Source organism: Trachypithecus francoisi, unplaced genomic scaffold, assembly GCF_009764315.1.
Source record: "Trachypithecus francoisi isolate TF-2019V2 unplaced genomic scaffold, Tfra_2.0 Lachesis_group1, whole genome shotgun sequence".
Lineage (NCBI taxonomy): Eukaryota > Metazoa > Chordata > Mammalia > Primates > Cercopithecidae > Trachypithecus > Trachypithecus francoisi.
The window spans coordinates 176,748,872-176,770,793 of record NW_022681454.1 but is presented as its reverse complement, the minus strand read 5'-3'; the positions used below and the strand labels follow the sequence as shown (position 1 = coordinate 176,770,793).

Here is a 21,922-nt window from a genome sequence, read left to right as displayed (position 1 = left end):
TTAGTTGTATATATATATGTGGAGAAACGTTGTATCTTCCTAATGAGTAGAATCTTAATCATTAGGTATAACATATGTCTAACATTACCCAGAATTGTTTTGGTTAACATTTACCTGGTATATCTTTATTCACTTTTTTGATTAAAATACATTTTTTTTTATAGACAGAGTCTTGCTTTGTTGCCCAGACTGGATTGCAGTGGCTCTCTATAATCTCAAACTCCTGGGCTCAAGCAACCTTCTCACCTTAGCCTCCTGAGCAGCTGGGACTACAGGTATGTACCATCATGCCTCGCTAATATTTTTATTTTTGATTTTTTGACAGAGATAGGATCTCACTATGTTGCCCAGGCTGTTCTCAAACTCCTGGTCTCAAATCATCCTTCCACCTTAGCCTCCAAAAGCACTGGGACTACCGGCATGAGCCACTATGCTTAGCCCATTTTTTTTTTAATTACTGTATCCTTATGTTTTAGATAAGTCTTTTATAAATATCTTGATTTCATATATTTTTTCTGGTTTAACAATATTAATTGGGAGGTTTCACTTAACTATATTTTTATCTATTTATATTGGATTCACTTATTATATCTTGTTGTATATTTTCTATTTGTTCTGCCTTTCTTTTTTCTTCTTCCTTTTTTTTTTTTTTTTTTTTTTTGAGATGGAGTCTCGCTCTATCACCCAGGCTGGAGTGCAGTGGCACGATGTCGGCTCACTGCAAACTCCACCTCCGGGGTTCACGCCATTCTCCTGGCTCAATTTTTTGTATTTTTAGTAGAGACGTGGTTTCACTGTGTTAGCCAGGATGGTCTCGATCTCCTGACCTTGTGATCCGCCCTCCTCAGCCTCCCAAAGTGCTGGGATTACAGCGTGAGCCACCGTGCCTGGCTCTTCTTTTTCTTTTTTAAGATGGAGTCTTGTTCTGTCACCCAGCTGTGCCATGGCACGATTTTGGCTCACTGCAGCCTCTGCCTCCTGAGTTCAAGTGATTCTCCTGCCTCAGCCTCTCAAGTAGCTGGGATTACAGGTGCCCACCACCAAGCCCAGCTAATTTTTGTATTTTTAGTAGAGATGGGATTTTACCCTGTTGGCCAGGCTGGTCTCGAACTCCTGACCTCAGGTGATCTGCCTGCCTCAGCCTCCCAAAGTGCTGGGATTACAGGCGTGAGCCACTGCACCTAGCCTCTTTTCTTTGTTATGAATTATTTATTTTTCCTTCTCTATTAGTTTAGAAGTTATATTGTGATGTCTATTATTTTAGCAGTAACTTTAGTTACTTAAAATGCATGGTTAACAGTCTAAACTTAATCACTAACTTTACCTTCTGATAAAAAAATACAAGTTCTTATAATGCTATAATCCTGATCACCCCTTCCAACTTCTACACTATTTCTGTCCAGTATTTTTACTTTTCTTTTACCCTATAAACATTCTTACTGTTTTATTCTCAGTATTTGTTTATATTTACTTGATATTTGCCAGTATCTTCGCTCACCATTCCTTGAATCTCAGACCTTCCTTTTGTAATAATTTAACTTATTCTTGTCCTTGAAATTTTCTTTCATGTGATTCTCCTAAAGTCAAGTTCAGCTTTTGTTTGCCTGAAAAGGTCTTTATTTTACCCCTTCTCTTGAAAGATTGTTTTACCAAGAACATAATTGTAGGTTGACAGATATTTTATCTCAGCATGTCAAAAACATGGTTCCACTGTCTTTTGAGTTACATTGTTGATGCTGAGAAGTCGCCAGCATAATTGCCATTCCTAACTAAGTGATTCATCTTTTCTCTCTGATTACTTTTATTATATAGTCTTCTCTTTTTCTTTCGTGTTCTGCAGTTTGGATGTTCCTAGGTGTGCATTGTTTTAATTTATCCTCCTTGTTATCAGTTGGGTTGGTTGTATATGAGATTGATATATATATTGACCAATTTCTGGGAAATCCGGCTATTTGATACTGTCTCTCCCCTTCTCCCCTCTCTATCTTCTCCTTCTGAAGGTCTAGGCAGTTGAGTTGTACTTTCTCACACTAACTTCTGTCATATTTTTTAGCTATGGATCTCTTTGTGCTATATTCTGGTTATTTCTTTAAATCTATCTTCTGGATAACGAATTTTCTTTTCAGACGTGTATCATCTTTTGTTTAACTTTCCACCAAGTTTCTAGTTTCAGTGATTATATTTTATCTCTAAAAGTTCTGCAGAGTTCTTTTCCAAAATAATCGATTATATGATCTAACATTTCTACCAGCAATGTTCAGTGTTCTGCATGCTCACGGACACTTGGTGTGATCATATTTTTAATTTTAGCAATTTTAGTGGATATATAACAGTGCTTCACTGAGGCTTTAGTCTACATTTGCCTGATGACTAATGATATTGAGTATCTCTTTATACACTTTATGGCTATTCCTATATCTTATCTTGTGAGTGTGTAACATTTTTGTCTACTTTTAAAAATTATTTAACCTTATTATTGAATTGTTGATGTCTTTATATAATTTGTATACAATTCTTGGTCAGATATATGTATTGTGAATATTTCTCCCAGTCTGTAGTTCTTTTCATTTTCTTAACTGTGTTTTTTTTCTTTTCTTTTCTTTTTTCTGTATTTTTTATTTTTACCAGGGCTTATATTTGATTCATTGTGTCTTTTGAAGTATGGAAATGTTTGTTCATAATGTCCAACTTACCAACTTTTCTTTTGTGTTAAGTGCATTCCATGTCCTGTCTATAAAAGCTTTGCCTTTCCCAAGATTATGAAGGCTTTCTCCTGGAAAATTTATAATTTTAGCTTTTACAATTAGATATATGATTTATTTAAAGCTAGTTTTTCTGTATTGTGTGAAGTTATGTTTAAAGTTTATTTTGTTTCCCATATAGATAACTAGTTGTTCCAATATCATTTGTTAAAAGATTTTCTTTTCTCCCATTTGATTACCTTGGCACTTTTGTCAAAGATTAGCAGATCTTTTCTACATGTGGGCTTATTTTTGGACTCTATGTCTATATATTGATACATGTCTATCCTTATATGAAAACTACGCTGTCTTAATCACTGTAGCTTTAGAGTAAACCTTGAGAGCACATAGAGTAAGTCCTCCAAATTTGTTCAATTTTTTCAAAATAGTTTTAACTCTTCTAGGTATTTTCATTTCTCTGTATATTTTAGAACCAGCTTGGCAATTTATACCAAAAAAAGAGTTGGCCGGGCGCGGTGGCTCACGCCTCTAATCCTAGCACTTTGGGAGGCCGAGGAGGGTGGATCACAAAGTTAGGAGATTGAGACCATCCTGGCTAACATGGTGAAACCCCATCTCTACTAAAAATAATACAAAAACTTAGCCAGGCGTGGTGGCGGCACCTGTAGTCCCAGCTACTCAGGAGGCTGAGGCGGGAGAATGCCGTGAGCCCAGGAGGTGGAGCTTGCAGTGAGCCGAGATCGTGCGGCTGCACTCCAGCCTGGGCGACAGAGCGAGACTCCATCTCAAAAAAAAAAAGGAAACTTCTGGGATTTTGACTGAGATTGTGCTTATTCTATAGATCCATTTGGGGAGAATTAACACCTTAACATTATACAGTACATAAACAAGGCATATCTCTCTATTTATCAAGATCTCTAATCTGTCACCCGGGCTGGAGTGCAGTAATGTGATCTCAGCTCACTGCATCCTCTGCCTCCTGGGCTCAAGCAATTCTCCTGCCTCGGCCTCCCAAGTACCTGGAACTACAGGTGTCCACCACCATGCACAGCTAATTTTTGTATTTTTTAGTAGAGATGGGGTTTCACCATGTTGGCTAAGCTGGTCTTGAACTTCTGACCTCAAGTGATCCACCTGATTTGGCCTCCCAAAGTGTGGGATTACAGGTGTGAGCCACAGCACCTGTATGGCCCTATTGCTGTATTTTCAATTTGCTAATTTTAAAGCACTTTTTCATTTGTGTTTGTGACAAATACTGGTCAAAATTTTGTTTTCTCATAAATTTTGTCATCAAGGTAATGCTCATCTAATAAAATTGTTGGGATATGTTCAATTTCTTTAATGTGACCAGTCAGATTTTTATTTCTTCTTGTATCTGTTTTGGTAATTTATATTTTTCAAGACATTTGTCCACTTCATCTAAGTTGTTATTATAAGTTTATAATATATTTGTATTATTCTTTTGGTTTCTATAGGGACTGTAGTGATGTTCCCTTTTTCATTCCTGATATTTATGATCTTGATTTTTGTGTTAGACTGATAGGGCTGCCATGACAAAATACCATAGGCTGTGTGGCCGAAACAACAGAAATTTACTTTCTCACATTTTTGGAGGCTAGAAGTCGAAGATTAAGGTGCCATCAGGGTTGGTTTCTGGTAGCCTCTTGTTTCCCTGGCTTGCACCCAGCCACATTCTCACTGTGTCCTCACATGGTCTTTCCTCTGTGTATGCACACAAAAAGAGATCTCTGGTGTCTCTTCCTCTTCTTGGAGTAGAACCCCACCCTTACGACCTCATTTAACCTAAGTTACCTCCTTAAAGGCCCTATCTCCAAACAACATCACATGGGGAGCTAGGGCTTCAACATATAAATTTGGGGGGAACATAATTCAGTTTGTAACATTCTGCCCTCTGGCCTCCCAAAACTTAAGCTTTTTTTTTTTTTTTTGCATGCAAAATACATTTATCCTCTACCAAGAGCCTCAAAAGTCTTAACCAATTTCAGTATCAATTCCAAGTCCAAAGTTTCATCTAAATATCATCTAAATCAGGCATGGGTGAGACTCCAGGTGTGATTTGTCCTGAGGCAAAATTCCTTTTTACCTGTGAATCTGTGAAACAGACAAGTTACGTGCTTCCAAAATACAACGATGAGACAGGTATAAGATAGACATTTCCATTCCAAAAGGGAGAAACTGGAAGGAAGAAAGGGGTTATGGGCCCCAAGCAACTACAAAACCTAGCAAGGCAAATTTATGAGATCTTAGGGCTCAAGGATAATCCTCTTTGCTTGGATGCGCTGCTATCTGGACCCAGTGGGACATCAGTATCACTCCAAATGACCAGATTGTGGTTCTGCCACCTTGGTTATGAATGGAGGCCCTGCCCTTGAGGTACTGAGTGGGGACAGGCTGGCCTACTGAAACATGAAAGGCAGCCCTACCTCTGAAACTGAGGAGGTAACAGTCTTGCACTCTGATCCTGTAATGGGAGTGGAAACCTTAATAATCTCTAAGTCATCTTTGGGATCATTCTTCCCTTTTCTTGAAGGAGAAAGCAAGTTATCAGCCAAATAGCTCTACTGTCTCATCACATAGAATCCCAAGAGTCCAAAAGCATGGTTTTAATTTCATCCCATCTCTGTTGTCTTTGGTCCAAACTGACATTGTTTATTCTGGTATAATCCCATCTCTATTCCTGGCTTTTGATGAAATGGTTGATTAACTTCATGGATAATCTCTTTATGGAGTGATTGCATAGTCACACTTTTGGCATTCTTTCCAAAACACACTTTCTTATTTTTTGAAATATGGATAGGTTGAGAATTTCCCAAAACTTCAAGTACTGTTTTCTTTTTGCCTAACAATTTGTTCTTCAATTCATCTCCCTGCTCTCACATTTTACTACAAGCAGTAAGGAGAACCCAGGCTGAACCTTCCACATGTTGCTTAGTAATTTCCTAAGCTAGATATCCAAGGTTACCACTCACGAGTTCTACCTTCCACAAAACACTAGAACATCATTGAGCCAAATTCTCTGCCACTTGGATTTTCTTTCCTTCAGTTTCCAATAGCATGTTCCTCACTGGTGTTTGAAACCTCACCAGAAGCATTAAATTTGTTTTCCATAGGTTATTGGGGTACAGGTGGTATTTTGTTACATGAGTAAGTTCTTTAGTGGTGATGTTGAAATTTTGGTGCACTCATCACCTGAGCAGTATACATTGTACCCTATTTATAGTCTTTTATCCCTCCCGCCCCTCACACCCTTCCCCCAAGTCTCCAAAGTCCACGGTATCATTCTTATGCCTTTACATCCTCATAGCTTAGCTCCCACATATCAGTAAGAACATAGAGTGTTTGGTTTTCCATTCCTGAATTACTCCACTTTGAATAATAGTCTCAAATATCATCCAGGTCATTGCAAATGCCTTTAATTCATTTTGTTTTATGGCTGAGTAGTATTCCATCATATATATATATATATATACCACAGTTTTTTTGTGTGTGTGTGTGTTTTTTTGTTTTGTTTTGTTTTGCTTTTTTGAGACACAGTCTTGCCCTGTTGCCCAGGTTGGAGTGCAATGGCATGATCTTGGCTCACTGCAACCTCTGTCTCCTGGGTTCAAGCGATTCTCCTGCCTCAGCCTCCTGACTAGCTGGGATTACAGGCACATGCCCAGCTAATTTTTTTGTTTTTTAATCTTTAGTAGAGATGGGGTTTCACCATGTTGGCCAGGCTGGTCTCGAACTGACCTCATGATCCACCCACCTCAGCCTCCCAAAGTGCTGGAATTACAGGCATGAGCCACTGCATCTGGCCACCAGTTTCTTTATCCACTCGTTGATTGATGGGCATTTGGGTTGGTTTCATGATTTTGCAATTGCAAATTGTGCTGCTATAAACATGCGTGTGTAAGTATCTTTTTCGTATAATGACTTCTTTTCCTCTGGATAGATATCCAGTAGTGAGATTGCTGGATCAAATGGTAGTTCTACTTTTAGTTCTTTAAGGTATCTCCTCAAAGTTTTCCACAGTGGCTGTACAAGTTTACATTCCCACCAGCAGTGTAGAAGTGTTCTCTGATCACCACATCCATGCCATCCATGACATCTACTTTTTAAAAATTTTTTGAGTATGACCATTCTTGCAGGAGTAAGGTGGTATTGCATGTGGTTTTGATTTGCGTTTCCCTGATCATTAGTGATGTTGAGCATTTTTTCATGTTTGTAGGCCATTTGTGCATCTTCTTTTGAGAATTGTCTATTCGTGTCCATAACCCACTTTTTGATGGTATTTTTTTTTCTTACTGATTTGTTTGAGTTCGTTGTAGACTCTAGATATTAGTTTTTTGTCAGATGTATGGATTGTGAAGATTTTATCCCACTCAGTGGGTTGTCTGTTTCGTCTGCTGACTGTTTCTTTTGCTGTGCAAAAGCTCTTTAGTTTAATTAGGTCCCAGCAATTTATCTTTGTTTTTATTGCATTTGCTTTTGGGTTTTTGGTCATGAAATCCTTGCCTAAGTCAATGTCTAGAAGGGTTTTTCCAATGTTATCTTCTAGAGTTTTTATTGTTCCAGGTCTTAGGTTTAAGTCCTTTATCTTGAGTTGATTTTTGTATAAGGTGAGAGATGACGATCCAGTTTCATTCTCCTATAGGTGGCTAGCCAATTATCCCAGCATCATTTGTTGAAAAGGATGTCCTTTCTCCACTTTATATTTTTGTTTGCTTTGTTGAATATCACTTGGCTGTAAGTATTTGGGTTTATTTCTGGGTTCTCTATTCTGTTCCATTGGTCTGTGTGCCTATTTTTATACCAGTACCATGCTGTTTGGTGACTATGGCCTTATAGTATAGTTTGAAATCAGGTAGTGTGATGCTTCCAGATTTTTCTTTTTGCTTAGTCTTGCTTTGGCTATGCGAGGTCTTTTTTGGTTCCATGTGAATTTTAGAATTGTTCTTTATAATTCTGTGAAGAATGATGGTGGTATTTTGATGGGGATTGCATTCAATTTGTAGATTGCTTATGGCAGTATGGTTATTTTCACAATATTGATTCTTACCCATCCATAGGCATGGGATGTGTTTCCATTTGCTTGTGTCATCTATGATTTCTTTCAGCAGTGTTTTGTAGTTTTCTTTGTAGAGGTCTTTTGACTCCTTGGTTAGGTATATTCCTAAGTATTTTATTTTTTTGCAGCTATTGTAAAAGAGGTTGAGTTTGTGATTTGATTCTCCACTTGGTCGCTGGTGGTATATAGAAGAGCTACTGATTTGTGTACATTAATCTTTATCTGGAAACTTTGCTGAATTCTTTAATCAGTTCTGGGAGCTTTCTGGAGAAGTCTTTAGAGTTTTCAAGGTAAATGATCGTATCATCAGCTAACAGTGACGGTCTGACCTCCTGTTAACAGATTTGGATGCCGTTTATTTCTTTCTCTTGTCTGATTGCTCTGGCTAGGACTTCCAGTACTAGATTGAAGAGGAGTGGTGAGAGTGAGCATCCTTGTCTTGTTCCAGTTCTCAGAGGGAATGCTTTCAACCTTTCCCCATTCAGTATTATGTTGACTGTGGGTTTGTCATAGATGGCTTTTATTATATTGAGGTATGTCCCTTGTATGCCAATTTTGTTAAGAGTTTTAATCATAAAGGGATGCTGGATTTTGTTGAATGCTTTTTCTGCATCTATGGAGGTGATCATGTGATTTTTGTTTTTAATTCCATTTATGTGGTATCAAAAATTTATTGACTTGTGTATGTTAAACCGTTCTTGCATCCCTGGTAGGAAACCCACTTGATCATAGTGGATTATCTTTTTGATATGTTGTTGGATTTGCTTAGCTAGTATTTTATTAAGGATTTTAACATCTATGTTCATCAGGAATATTGGTTTGTAGTTTTCTTTTTTGATTATGTCTTTTCCTGGTTTTGGTATTAGGGTGATGCTTGTTTCATAGAATGAATTAGGGAGGGTTTCTCTATCTTGCGGAATAATGTCAAAAGGATTGGTACCAATTCTTCTTTGAATGTCCAGTAGAATTCTGTGAATCCATGTGGTCCTGGACTTTTTCTTCTTGGTAATTTTTTGATTACCATTTCAATCTCACTGCTTGATATTGGTTTTTTGGGGTATCTAATTCTACATGATTTAAGCTAGGAGGGTTGTATTTTTCCAGGAATTCATCCATCTCTTCTAGGTTTTCTAGGTTATGTGCATAAAGGTGTTCACAGTAGCCTTGAATGACCTTTTGTATTTCAGTGGTAGCAGCTGTAACATCTCCTGTTTCGTTTCTCAATGAGGTTATTTGGATTTTCTCCCTTCTTTTCTTGGTTAATCTTGCTAATGGTCTATCAATTTTATTTATCTTTTCAAAGAACCAACTTCTTGTTTCATTTATCTTTTGTATTTGTTGTTGTTTCAATTTCATTCATTTCTGCTCTGATCTTGGTTATTTTCTTTCTTCTGTTAGTTTTGGGTTTGGTTTGTTCTTGTTTCTCTAGTTCCTTGAGGTGTGACCTTAGAGTGTCAGTTTGTGCTCTTTCAGTCTTTTTGATGTAGGTGTTTAGGACTATGAACTTTCCTCTTAGCACTGCATTTGCTGTATCCCAGAGATTTTAATAGCTTGTATCATTATTGTTGTTCAGTTTGGAAATTTTTAAATTTTCCATATTGATTTTGTTTTTGACTCAATGCTCATTCAGGAGTGGGTTTTTAAATTTCCATGTATTTGCATGCTTTTGAAGGTTCCTTTTGGAGTTGATTTCCAGTTTTATTCCACTGTGGTCTGAGAGAGTGATATAATTTCAATTTTCTTAAATTTATTGAGGCTCGTTTTGTGGCCTATTGTATGGGCTATCTTGGAGAAAGTTCCATGTGCTGTTGAATAGAGCACGTATTCTGAGGTTGTTGGATGAAACATTCTGTATATATCTGTTAAGTCCATTTGTTCCAAGGTATAATTTAAATCCATTGTTTCTTTGTTGACTTTCTGTCTTGATGACCTGTCTAGTGCTGTCAGTGGAGTATTGAAGTCCCCACTATTATTGTGTTGCTGTCTATCTCATTTCTTAGGTCTATTAGTAATTGTTTTATAAATTTGGGAATGCCAGTGTTAAGTGCATATATGTTTAGGGCTGTGATATTTTCCTGTTGGACAAGGCCTTTTACCATTATGTAATGTCCCTCTTTGTCTCTTTTAACTGCTGTTGCTTTAAAGTTTGTTTTGTCTGATGTAAGCGTAGCTACACTTGCTCACTTTTGGCGTCCGTTTGCATGGAATGCCTTTTTCCACCCCTTTAAGTTTATGTGAGTCCTTATGTGTTAGGTAAGTCTCCTGAAGGCAGCAGATAGTTGGTTGGTGAGTTCTTATCTTTTTTTTTTTTTTGAGATGGAGTCTTCTTCTGTCACCCAGGATGGAATGCAGTGGCATGATATCAGCTCAGTGTAACCTTTATCTCCTGGGTTCAAGCGATTCTCCTGCCTCAGCCTCCTGAGTAGCTGGAATTACAGGCATGTGCACCACGCCTGGCTAATTTTTGTATTTTTAGTAGAAACAGAATTTTACCATGTTGGCCTGGCTGATCTCAAACTCCTGACTTCAGGTGATCCGCCTGCCTTGTCCTCCCAAAGTGCTAGGACTAAAAGCACGAGCCACTGTGCCCAGCCGGTTCTGTATCTTTTAAGTGGAGCATTTAGGCCATTTATATTCAATGTTAGTATTGAGATGTAAGGTACCATTGCATTCATTGTGCTATTTATTGCCTGTGTACCTTGGTTTTTTCCTTTTCATTTTTGCTTTTTAAATTGTGTTTTTGTTTCATAGGTTCTGTGTGGTTTATGCTTTAAAGAGGTTCTGTTTTGATGTGTTTCCAGGATTTGTTTCAAGATTTAGAGCTCCTTTTAGCAATTCTTATAGTGGTGGCTTGATAGTGGTGAATTCTCTCAGCATTTGTTTGTCTGAAAAAAACTGTATCTTTCATTCAGATATGATGCTTAATTTCACTGGATCCAAAATTCTTGAGTGATAATTGTTTTGTCTGAGGAGGCTGAAGAGAGGGCCCCAATGACTTCTAGCTTGTAGGGTTTCTGCTGAGAAGTCTGCTATTAATCTGATAGGCTTTCCTTTATGAGTTACCTGGTGCTTTTGTCTCACAGCTCTAAAGATTCTTTCCTTTGTCTTAACTTTAGATATCCTGATGACACTGTGCCGTGATGAACTTTTTTGCAATGAATTTCCCAGGTGTTCTTTGTGCTTCTTGTCTTTGGATGTCTAGGTCTCTAGCAAGACCAGGGAAGTTTCCCTCAGTTATTCCCCCAAATATGTTTTCCAAACTTTTAGATTTCTCTTCTTCCTCAGGAACACCAATTATTCTTAGGTTTGGTTGTTTAATATAATCCCAGACTTCTTGGAGGCTTTGTTCGTATTTTCCTGTTCTTTTTTCTTTGTCTTTGTTGGATTGGGTCAGTTCAAAGACCTTGTCTTCGAGCTCTGAATTTCTTTCTTGTTGTTCAATTCTGTTCCTGAGACTTTCCAGAGCATTTTGCGTTTCTATAAGTGTGTCCAATGTTTCCCAAAGGTTTGTTTTTTCTTTATGTTATCTATTTCCTCGAATATTTCTCCCTTCATTTATTGTATAATTTTTTGGATTTCCTTGCTTTGCGTTTTTCTGGTGCCTCCCTGATTACCTGAATAACTAACCTCCTGAATTCTTTTTCAGGTAAATCAGGGATTTCTTCTTGGTTTGGATCCATTGCTGGTGAGCTAGTGTGATTTTGGGGTGGGGGGGTATTAACGAGCCTTGTTTTGTCATATTACCAGAGTTGGTCTTCTGGTTCCTTCTTATTTGGGTAGGCTCTGACAGAGGCAAGGTCTAGAGCTGAAGGCTGTTGTTTAGATTCTTTTGTTCCACAGGGTTTTCCCTGATAGTACTTCCCTGCTTTTCCTATGGATGTGGCTTCCTGTGAGCCAAGCTGTAGTGATTGTTATCTCTCTTCTGGGTCTAGCCACCCAGCAAGAGAGTCCTGTGATGCGAATCATCAATGAGTCTCTCAGCTGTGAATACCAGCAGCTGTTCTGGTGGAGGTGGCAGGAGGGTGAAATGGACTCTGTGAGGGTTCTTAGTTTTGGTGGTTTAATGTTCTATTTTTGTGCTGATTGGCCTCCTGTGGGGAGGTGGCGCTTTCCAGAGAACATCAGCTGTGGTAGTATGGTGAGAAGCTGATGGTGGGCAGGGCCATAGAACTCCCAAGAGTATATGCTCTTTGTCTTCAGCTACCAGGGTGGGTAGGGAAGGCCCATCAGGTGGGGCCAGGGATAGGTGGGTCTGAGCTCAGACTCTCACTGGGTGGGTCTTGCTGCAGCTGCTGTGGGGGTTGGGGGTGAGGTTCCCAGGTGTTCCCAGGTCAGTGGAGTTGCTTACCTAAGGAGGATTATGGCTGCCTCTATCAGTCATGCAGGTTGTCAGGGAAGTGGGGGGAAAGCTGGCAGTCACAGGCCTCACCCAGCTCCCACGCAATCCAAAGGACTGGTCTCACTTCCACTATGCCCCGCTAAGAGCCCCGAGTCTGTTTCCAGGCAGTGGGTGAGCAGGGGTTGAGAACTTGCCCCAGGCTACGTGCCTCCCAGCTGCGAAAGAAAAGAGCTTTGGTTCTTGCCCCGCCTGTGGAGTCTGCACACCGGATGTGCACCCTCCCCCAAGTTCTGGTCAGGGGGCTTCTCAGCCAATTCAAATTGTTACAAAGTTCAGCTGGAGACTTCCTTCTTCCTGTGGCATTTTCCCCTGTGCCTCTGGCCGCCCTCCCGAAAGATCCCTGTGGTACCAGGCAGGAATGGCCTGCTTGGGGACCCAGCGAACTCCCAGGGCCTTTCCCGCTGCTTCCTCTACCCCTGTATTTTGCTCAGCTCTAAATTGACTCAGCCTCCAAGTAAGGTCAGAAACTTCTCCTGCAATCTAGACCTTCTGTTACCTCAGTGGGGGTGTGTGTTTGGGGTGAAGGGTCTCCCTTTATCACTTTCACAGTTTGGGCATTCACAGTATTTGGGGTGTCTTCCAGTCCTGCAGGAGCAGCCTGCTTCCTTCAGAGGGTCTGTGGGTCCTCTGGGGATTGCTGGTTTGTTCTTGCAGTTGTTCTGGAGCTAAAATTGATGATGCGAGTCTCCGTAGGCTGCTGTCTGTCCGAGTTGGAGCTGCAATCTAGTCCTGCCTGCCATCCGCCATGATGATCTCTTTCTGGCCAGAGGCATATTTAATATCCATTTCTATTAACGTTCTATTCATGATGATATATATTCTCTAAGATGATAGAAGCTTTCACTTTCTCTACAGCTATCCTCTCCTCTTCTTGAGCTCTCACCAGAATCACTGTAACGTCCATATTTCTACTAAAGTCTTTTCATGGCAATTTAGGCTTTTTCTAGCATGCACCTCAAAGCTCGTTCAGCCTCTACCCATTATCCATTTCCAAAGTCTCTTCCACATTTTTAGGTGTTTGTTACAGTAGCACTCCATCTCTTGGTACTGAAATATGTATTATCATCATTATTATTATCAGCTTGGGCTGCCATAAAAAACACCACAGACTGGATGGTTTAAATAACAGAACTTTATTTTCTCACAGTTCTGGCGACTAGAAGTTCAAGATCAAGGTGCCAGAAAATTTGGTTTCTGGGGAGGGCTCTCTTGGCTTGCAGAGTGCTGCCGTCTCACTGTGTCCTTCTAGGGTCTTTCTTCTATGCATGTGTGGAGAAAGAGGGAGAGCTCTGGCATCTCTTCCTCTTCTTGTAAGATCACTAGTGCTATTGGTTTAGGGCCTCAATCTTTTTTTTTTTTTTTTTTTTCCGAGGCAGAGTCTGGCTCTGTCACCCAGGCTGGAGTGCAATGGTGTGATCTCATCTCACTGCAACCTCCGCCTCCCAGGTTCAAGCGATTCTCCTGCCTCAGCCTCCCGAGTGGCTGAGATTACAGGCATGCATCACCATGCCTGGTTAATTTTTGTATAAGGCTTCAATCTTATGACCTCATTTAATTATTTCCTCAATGGCTGTATCTCCAAATACAGTAGCACTGGGGATGAGGGCTTTCACATCTGGATTTTGGGAGGACACAGTTTGGCCCAGTTTTCTGTCCTTTTTCATTTTTACTTTTGGCAATTTAACTATATGTTTATCAACTTTGCTGATACTTTCAAAGAACCAGCTTTGGGATTTATTAACTTTCTCTATTGGATGCCAATTGGTATTTCATCGATTTATACTCTTATCTTTATTATTCCCTTTCCTCTAGTTACTTTCATTTAATTTGCCTTTTACAGTGGTTCCCCCCACTTATCCACAGTTTATTTTCCACAGTTTCAGTTATCCATGGTCAACTGTGGTCTAAAATATTAAAGGAAAAATTCCAGAAAGAAACAATTCACATGCTTTACATTATGTGCCATTCTGAGTAGCATGATGGAGCCTCCCACTGTCCTGCTCTGTCCTGCCCAGGATATGAATAATCCCTTTATTCAGTGTATCTCAGCTTTATATGCTGCCTGCCTATGAGTCACTTGGTAGCTGTCTCAGTTATCAGATTGGCAAATCATAAGAAGATGGCTGAGTGTAGTACAATGACATGTTTTGAGAAAGAGAGAGACCACATTCACATAACTTGTATGACAGTACATTCCTATAATTGTTCTATTTTATTATTAGTTATTGCTGTTAATCTCTGACTGTGCCTAATTTATAAATTAAACTTTCTCATAGGTTATATGTATAGGTGAAAACATAGTATGCATAGGGTTTGGTATTATCTGTGGTTTCAGGCATCCACCGCAGAAGTGGCAGGGTGGGGGTTGGTCATAAAATGCATCCTTTGTGGAGAAGAGGAGGCCACTATATTTCTAGCTTCTTATTGACTGACTTTTCTCCCTTGCATGTCTAGTAATTTTTTCTTGGATACTGAAAATTTTGAATAGTACATTGTTCATGTCTTGGTTTTGCTAAATTTCTTTAAGATGTGTTGACATTTATTTTGGCAGGTAGTTAAGAAACTTGCAGTTCAGCTTCATCTTTTGGTGAAGAACCTTTTGGGGCTTGTCTCAGGCTTTTGCTGGGGTAGATCAACAATAGTCCTGGCTCTAGGCCTAGTTTAGCTCCGGATCTAAAGCATCGTCTTACTAATGCCCTAGATGTTAGTGAGGTTTTTCCGCACTGGTTGGCATGGGGTTTTTGCTCTGTCGTCCAGGCTGGGGTGCAGTGGTGCAATGCAATCTTGGCTCACTGCAACCTTTGCCTCGGGGCTCAAGCAATCCTCTCTGCTTTGCTTCCCAAGTAGCTGGGACTACCCGTGCATGCCACCACACCTGGCTAAGTTTTATATTTTTAGTAGAGATGGGGTTTCACCATGTTGTCCAGACTGGTCTTGAACTCTTGGGTTCAAGTGATCCACAAACCTTGGCCTCCAAAAGTGCTGGGATTATAGGTATGAGCCACTGTGCCTGGCTGGCATGTTTTCATGATCTCCCAGCCCAGTGTGAGCTCTGAGAATTGCTTGGCTTACAGCTCCTCAGGAGACCCTTGCCGGGCCCATCCATGGACATATGAATATTCAGCAATAGAATCAAGGGAATCCCTCTGTTGATTTCTATATCTCTTTATCTGTACAGATCCTACCCCTCAGTATTCTGCCTGGCAAATTCCTGCTGCTTGAGGCCCCCTTATCTCACTTAATGAAATCCCCATATATTGCTTGGATTCTCTCTCCCTGCAGCACAGTCCAAAAAATACCTCCAAGCAGACAGCTGAGGTGTAGGACTTAACCTGTTTTTTCCCCTTTTTATCACATATCAAAGTCCTGTGAAAAATCTCTTGTCCAGTGTCTAAGTCTGATAGAAAATTTGAATGTGATATGAAGCGTGTTAGACCTTTGTTCAGTTTTCCAATTGTTGACAGTAGGAGGACAAGGCCAGCACTAATTACTCCAATAGAGTTAAAAATGGCAGCGTTGCAATAGCCTTTTAACTCATATCTCTGAGTCTATCCTTGTAACTCTCCAATCTATTTTTTCTTTTTTCTTTTTTCTTTTTTTTTTTTTTTTGAGGCGGAGTCTTGCTCTGTCGCCCGGGCTGGAGTGCAGTGGCCGGATCTCAGCTCACTGCAAGCTCCGCCTCCCGGGTTCCCGCCATTCTCCTGCCTCAGCCTCCGAGTAGCTGGGACTACAGGCGCCCGCCACCTCGCCGGCTAGTTTTTTGTATTTTTAGTAGAGACGGGGTTTCACTGTGTGAGCCAGGATGGTCTCGATCTCCTGACCTCGTGATCCGCCGTCTCGGCCTCCCAAAGTGCTGGGATTACAGGCTTGAGCCACCGCGCCCGGCCTCCAATCTATTTTTTCACATACCTTCCAGGGTAATCTTTTGACAACAGAAGTCAGATTGTGCCGCTCCTTTGTTGAAGATTCTCAGCGGGTTTCCCACCTCTCTCAGAGTAAAGCTCTAAATCCCTACCATTGTCTAAGTCCCGCCATTACCTGGCTCCAGGTTCCCTTCTTCATTCATTGCCCCTTCCTTCCCCGAGTCACGCTGCGTCGGCCATTTTTATTTCCTTCTTGTTCCTTGAACAGCCCGGCACACACCTGCCTTCGAGCCTGTGCACTTGCTCACCCCAGTGCTTGGTTCTCTCTGCCTGAATCTGCCGGACTCACCTGCTCTTCTCCAGCTCTCTTCTCAGACGTCAGCGCATCGCAGAGCCTTCTCTGACCGGTCCATTGTAAACCACCTCAGCCCCTGCACTTCATGTTCTGTTCCCTCCCCTGCTTTATTTTTCTTCACAGCATTTCCAACCACCCAGGGTATTACGTATTTGTTTACTCTCTTGAATCCCCCAGCTAGAATATAAGCTCTGTGTGAGCAAAGACTCTTTTGTTCACTGCTGTATCTTGAGTGACTAGAACAGAGTGCCTAGCTCAGCAAATATTTTCTGAGTAGTGCTTAAGTGAGTCAGGAGCAATAGCAGAAATTCGATTTTCAACTCAGATCCTGAATCTGAGGCGACTAAACTCCCACAACGGGATTTCAACTGCCTTCCTATCACTGTAGCTTGCAGAGTAAAGCTGGTTATTTCAAAGTGGTCATTGACAGAATGAAAGATTTGACAGGGAGGGAGGAAGTTAGGCAAGGAAAGAGAGAGGGAGAGAGAAAGAGAGAGAGACAGAGACAGAGAGACTGAGTTGCCAAGCCAAATAAACAGAAAACACTGAAAATCATTCCAGAATTTTCAGTGTAGAGGAACTGGAAGTTGATGATAAGACTTGACAGAGCCTTCTTCAAAGTTGTACGTATTGATGCTTAAGTTAGTAATAAATGTACAATTTTTTTTTTAAGACAAAGTCTTGCTCTGTCACCCAGGCCAGAGTGCAGCGGCAAGATCTTGGCTCACTGCAACCTCCGCCTCCCAGATTCAAGAGATTCTACTACCTCAACCTCCTAAGCAGGCACGTGCCACCACGGCTGGCTAATTTTTTGTATTTTTAGTAGAGATGGGGTTTCACTGTGTTATCCAGGATGGTCTCGATCTCCTGACCTCTTGATCCACCCACCTTGGCATCCCAAAGTGCTGAGATTACAGGCATGAGCCACTGTGCCCAGCCACAATCTTCTAAGACAGTGCCTTGCTCTGTTGCTCAGGCTGGAGTGCAGTGGCACGATCATGCTTCTCTGCAGCCTTGAACTCCTGGGCTCAGGCGATCCTCCTGCCTCAGCCTCCCAAAGTGCTGAGATTACAGGCGTCAGACACCAAGCTCAGCCTCCAAATTCTCACTACAAAGTGAGGGTAGGTTATCTTATCAATTCTTTTCATAAACCTCATTAGGTGCCATGGTACAGAGCTCCTGTAGGATAAAGGCTGCTTGCCTGAGAAGCTCCTGCCTGAGCATCCCGCTTAAGATTGTGATGTTCCGAGTGGAAAAACTGGGAGCAAAATAAGCTAGAAAATTGTTCAGACTCAGCTTGTCTAGTGTTGGTCGGTAAGTGCCACATATTTACTTTATTTGCTTTTAGTTTTCTCTTTTCAGGGTTAATTATTAATTTAACAGTGGGTTTCTGGCGGACTACCTACCAGTAATGAAAAACATTTTTATAGTTCATGCATTTTCATGAACTTGCCTTTCATATATTCTGTTTCAGACCAGATCCAGCTTTTACAAGCACATTTTTTGGTGTTGATAGACTTCATAAAAATTGTTTCCTTCACAATTTTTTTCGGTCTTTAAAAATAAAACCCAATAAAATGTTAAGACACATGACTTTGCCAATTATTCTCCACTTACTGTGAAAATTAGATTATATTTGGTCTTTAGCCAGAATATATGTAAAATATGTTCTGTGATGAAATATCATTTACTTTTATTGTATTTATAGATCTTGGTTAGAGAAAAAAACTGGATGTATTGAGTGTTACACAGAAGAACAATTATTAAATTATTACTTGCCAGGGTTCTTCTTTCCTACCTTTTCTGGAGGAAAATTGTCAATTCAGAATTTCTCTTATGGGTCTCAGAGGCTAATAACTTATTGACTACAGAAAATGTGTTGTTTTAAACTTATATGCAGTGAAATATCACCTCTTAAAAAGCCTCTAGTGTGATAAAATATACAACTTATGCAACAGCAGTAGGTAGATATAACACTAATTATAGAGATGCACAGGAATATATTTTGGGGCTTCTCCACGCGTCTTCGAAGATTTTTCTTCTGAGACCCATTCCCAGGGCTTTTTGTTTAGACTAAAGGAAAGATGACTATGTGGCCTTCACTGACAGTCCTTGTGATTTATGAGTTTCAGTCTAAAATTTAGTCTAAAAAGCAAAGGTGACTTATTCTCACCTGAGCATTAGAAAAGCCTCTGTGGCATTAAATATTTATAAGTTTTTGGAGATTGAAGAAATATATTTGCAGATTATTGCGTGAAACATGTAAACTGAGAATTCGGTTTTACCTTCATAACTTTGACACAGTTGGTGCTCCAGATGTTTGATGGAATTCTACTGTCTGTGATAATGAAATCGTGATTCAAGGTTACGGTTTGTTTAGGGCACACAGGAAGAGGCAAGATGAGTCTACACTGTGCTTTTTTGATTTGCAGCCATAAAGGTCTGCCGTGAAACTATAGGATCAGACATTCGTTTATGTAAAAACGTGTGTCTAGCAGGAACTAATCTCTTTCTAATGTCACCTTATTCCACAGAATATTAATATTAGGAAATATAGTTGCATGTGGCTTTATATTGGATTCTGACTACCTAAGCCATTTTTGTCCATAAACACACAAAAAGGATTTTAAGACTGTAATGTAATTTCAGCAACCCTGGAAATTTTCTAGTAATAAGAATACGTGTTCAAAAACATCCACCCTTCTTGCCATCGCTCAGATAGTTTAAAAATAGTCTTCCATGAGAACCCTAGAGTGCTTCGAAATGCCTCAAGCATATGCCAGATGCTAGTGGGAAAAGCGAAGCTACTTCCACTTCTTTCTTTCTTTTTCTCTCTCTTTCTTTCTTGTCCTTCCTTCCTTCCTTTTTCTTTCTTTTCTTTCTTCTCTCTTTCTTTCTGTCTCTCTTTCCTTCCTTCCTTCCTTTTTTCTCTCTCTCCTTCCCTTCCTTTTTCCCCCCTTCCTTTTTTCCTTTCCTTTTTCCTTCTTTCCTTCCTTTTTCCTTCCTTCCTTTCTTCCTTCCTTTTTTCCCTCCCACCCTGCCTTCCTTTTTTACTTCCCTTTTTCCTTCCTTCCTTCCTTCCTTCCTTCCTTCCTTCCTTCATTCTCTCCCTTCCCTTCCTCCCTCCCTACCTCCCCACTCCTTCCCTCCTTCCTTCCGTCCTTCTTTCCTTCCAGGGGAGGCAAAGTCTCACTCTGTCCCCAGGCTAGAGTGCAGTACATAGCCATGGCTCACTGCAGTGTCAAACTCCTGAGCTCAAGCGATCCTCCCACCGCAGCCTCCAGAGCAGCTGAGACTACAGGTGCGTGCCACCACGCCTGGCTAATTTTTAAAATTTTATTTTTTATAGAGATGGGATCTGGTTATGTTACCCAGACTAGTCTCAAACCCTTGGGCTCAAGCAATTCTCCTGCGTCAGCCTCCCAAAGTGCTGGAATTGCATATCTGAGCCACCACATTGAACCACTTCCACTTTTTTGTGATAGAAGAAGGAGCATGAGGTCTTCTTGTCAATGGAGACTTGTCAAGAAGCCCTCCTGGTACCACAGGAATTAGTGCAGTTACCCTGTGCACATGGACTAAATCTGCTTGCGGACATGCAGGATTAAATAAATATAACAGTAAAAGAAGAAATACTGAGGTCTAGAATCAATATTTACTCATGGCATATTTGCTTGGAAAATTGACTTTAGCCTGTTGTCACAGTAGGAGTGGCAGTGCCTAGCACTTGCTTCTACGGGAGACCAGACATAGGCTTGCCAAGATGAGGAAGGAGCCATCCCCTGGAAGGCGTGTGTGGCAGGAGAGTCAAAGATTAAGGTGTAGGACCGTGGTTGGGTGCCAGCCAAGAGGTCCTTTTCCTTGTCAGGTAGCTGCTGAAAATCCTCCTGGCTTCTGAGGTAAATATTCTGCAAATTGATGACTATCAGGAGCCATAGCTTCAGAGGAGGCATTTATCTTTCTGAAGACACACTGGAGGAGGGAATGCAGGGAGAACACAGAAGAGCAGCTTTCTTCCTTTGTGAGTCTGAAGACGACTCTGTTAGGATTGCACTGCCTGCTGTAGTGCAGGACACAAAAATGTGGTGAGGCCAACAAGGGAGCAGCCTAATTTGCGTTCGAGTCTGAGTTCAGAGCATGTTTTCTGGGTTGACAGGTGACTCTCCTCCACACATCATTCAGCAACTCAGGCTGACAGGAATGATGGAATGACAAGTCCATAGTTAAAGATTTTCTCTTAAGCAAGTGATATGGTTTGGCTGTGTCTCCATCCAAATCTCATCCTGAATTCCCATGTATCATGGGAGGGACCCAGAGGGAGGTAATTAAATCATGGAGGAGGGTCTTCCCCTTGCTGTTCTCATGATAGTGAATAAGTCTCACGAGATCTGATGGTTTTAAAAACAGGAGTCTCCTTGCACAAGCTCTTCTCTTGTCTGCTGCCATGTGAGACATGCCTTTCCCTTCAGCCATGATTCTGAGGCCTCCCCAGCCACGTGGAGCTGTGAATCCAATTAAACCTCTTTTTCTTCCCAGTCTTGGGTATGTCTTTATCAGCAGTGTGAAAATGGACTAATAACAGCAAATGAGGAGAAAATTTTACACGTTATTAATATTATTATTATTATTATTTTGAGATAGGGTCTTGCTCTGTTGCCCAGGCTGGAGTGCAATGGCATGATCTCAGCTCAGCAGCCTTGACCTCCCAGACTCAAGTGATCCTCTCACCTCAGCCTCCCGAATAGCTGGACCATAGGCACGTGCCACCATGCCCGGCTAATTTTTATTTTTTTGTAGAGACAGGATTTGGCCATGTTGGCCAGGCTGGTCTTGAAGTCCTGGGCTCAAGTGATTCTCCCACGTCAGCCTCCCAAGGAGCTGGGATCACAAGCATGAACCACCATGCCTGGCCTACTCATTATTTTTTATCTCATTTCTTTTGCAAGAGTGATGTCATTTGGGCACACCCAAATAAATGGAGTCATTCACTGAAGAGGGCTGAAAAATGCCATCCTCACTTGGACAGTCCTTTGAGAAAGTCTGGACTACATCTTGGGTAAGTGTTTAGAAGGGTTTCATGTACTGCTGGCTCTGAAACAGTGAAGGGCCTGAGATGTTACCCTCCTTGTACAGTCACATAGACATACACATAAACAAGACACCCACACAAGCAGACACACTAGACCTCTGGATAAGAGAAAATAAACACTTATTTATTTAGAGAACTTCTTAGTGCCAGTTCTTAGGAGATACATTCTGAAGTACTTTTAGAGTAAACATGTCATGATGTCTGCAATAAATTTTTTGGTAACAGCTTTATAAGATACAATTCACCCATTTAAATTCTACTTTTCACATTCATTTAAATTATACATTTTCATTCATTTAAATTGTTTACTTTTTTGCATGTTTACAGAATCATGCAATCATCAAGACAATGAATTTTAGAACATTTTCATCACCTCCAAAATAAACTTTATACCCTTTAAGTATCACCTCTCAATCCTTACAGCCCCCTCTAACCCTAGG

At 40.7% G+C, this 21,922-nt stretch overlaps 1 long non-coding RNA gene across 1 annotated transcript; it reads left to right on the top strand.

Moving 5' to 3' along the window:
• The first annotated feature begins 234 nt into the window (after nt 1–234).
• On the top strand, nt 235–21,444 carry LOC117084867. Its single transcript, XR_004437720.1, has 3 exons — nt 235–275; nt 17,554–17,707; nt 21,340–21,444. It is a non-coding gene; the product is annotated as an uncharacterized LOC117084867 (long non-coding RNA).
• Nucleotides 21,445–21,922: the final 478 nt, after the last annotated feature.